The sequence below is a fragment of the Saccoglossus kowalevskii genome, unplaced genomic scaffold (genome assembly GCF_978046115.1).
Source record: "Saccoglossus kowalevskii unplaced genomic scaffold, keSacKowa6.1 SCAFFOLD_142, whole genome shotgun sequence".
In the NCBI taxonomy this organism is placed as follows: domain Eukaryota; kingdom Metazoa; phylum Hemichordata; class Enteropneusta; family Harrimaniidae; genus Saccoglossus; species Saccoglossus kowalevskii.
Genome location: NW_028188653.1, coordinates 118,369 through 120,510, shown reverse-complemented (window position 1 = coordinate 120,510; position 2,142 = coordinate 118,369).

The following is a 2,142-nucleotide window of genomic DNA, read 5'->3' as shown; positions in this document are numbered from 1 at the left end:
AAAGGACCCGCAATGGGTCCCGTAGGAGGAAAGCCTCTAGGAGAACAGCCTCGCTGCAGCCGGTAAAATCGGGTAAACCACCGCCTGAAAAAACAGACTGTGAGGATGCCCTCCGATCAGGGGGGTTGGGGGGGGGTGGCGAGAAAAAATATCGGTACCTCCACCATTGGGCCTCCTACTCGACGTCCCTGTACACAAAGCACCGGTAGCTGAGCGTGAAGACTTTCCACTCATGCCAAACACGCAACTCACTTTAATAGATTTGTTTACTGGACGCGCAACCTTGCTGTGAAACGAGCGACGCATTTAGTCTTAGCAATTTTGATGGCTCTGAAAGAAAAATCTCAGGCCTCAGGACTCCAGTAAAAACACACGCCTTCACGGCAAAAAACCCGAACTCCGCACGCAGCTACGACAACAATATTTTGGATGCGGGTTCTATGCTGGTAAATTCTGAATATAACCACTGCACAGTCGTTTCGAAACACGAGGAGACCTAAAAAAAACAGACGCGAGCCCTGGTGCTGTCATAACATCTATTCAATTCTAAATACATAGATCAAGCATAAAATGAAGATGACATGCATGAGGGAAGCGAATTACAGTAGGAAAAGTAGACGTAACCAAACCAACAAGTGATCAAGCTACGTCGCCCGGCTTTTATTTCTTTGTTGTGAAAAATACTACACAAAAAAGTGGAAAACAACACGAGGGTAAAAATGACAAGGAAAACTTATTGTACTAGCTACAATGTCGGATGCCGTACAGCGGCAAAAACCCACGCTAAAAACCCGGACAGGAAAAAAGCAACAGAGCCAGGCAGAGGCGGAGATGAAAAAAGAGTGATTATACAGCCGTTAATGGCGCCGCCATATAGGCTCGGTTACGTGGTTCGTGACGTAAGGGAAAGGAATCTTGGTGTCATGGGGCTTTCCCTGATCTAGATTCTATTTTTCCGTCATTTGCAGAATTGCTGATTAATGCCTACAGTTCAAAATCTTATAACACCCGTCCGATCTTGGTTATAATGCCCAAATATTTCAAATTATTACAAGACAAGTGAAGCTATGCCATTTATTCTAAACATTACACTCAAAATATCAGCCTGTTCATGCATCGCGAATATTAGAGTACTAATTCAATAATTGAACATATTCAATTCGATATTCTGTCACATGAGAACAATTTAGAGTTAAAGAGCTGTGTATGTCATTGCCTAACATGGCTACTTATTTCCATTACATACACCGTTATATATACGAACTAATATTGAAGAAAATTCCTATTCGTCCACTTACCAACAAGACTGACTGAAACTGATATGGGTGTATTACAACTTGATTGTGCGGTACAGGAAAAATAACCTTCATGCCGTGTTGTCATTTCAGTTATCATCAATGTACTGAGATGCGAATAGGTATTAATATTCATTCCAACTTCTAAATTCTAAAATGAAAATTATATTATACCAGTGTATCATTGCCATCAATGCATCATAGTGATTGGTTGGGAGACTGTTTTAATTTATGCAAGCCATGGTTAAATATGGCATAATGCACAGTTATGGTGTTCCAAATAAGGCCCCAGAATATGAATGAAGTTCAATTCGTAAACAAATAAAGGGAAGGACATTTAAATTTTAGGGAAATTTTCGGGTTAATACTGATAGCATGAAGATAATATATACATGTTTTATTTTGGCAGTGGTTAAATAAGGAAAATTGTACAACCTACAATTTGTGCATGCTATTCTTTGCGACATATTTTCGTTGTCTGCAACAGACATGGTCGAGTATCATGTCCGGGAGAAACACAGGCTAAAATGTATGCTACCGGCGGCAAAAATTGTCACGTTGCAGTATTTCAAAATGTATTTGTCCAAATTGCAAAATGCGTTGTTTCAGAGGCCCCGTGTAAATGTAACACCCACTGACACAGTCTGGTATTCGTGAAAATAAATTGGGGTCTATGATGAAAGAGATTTCGATAGCAGCAAATCATTATGTTAGGGCAAATGCGTGCGCTGTGTAAGATTCGGCAGGAGTTGAACCCATACACATTGTGTATTTCACGGCACATAAACAGGAAGCTAGTGTTCGCTCTTACACCAACACTCTCACAATTAATCAGTGTCAAGGAATG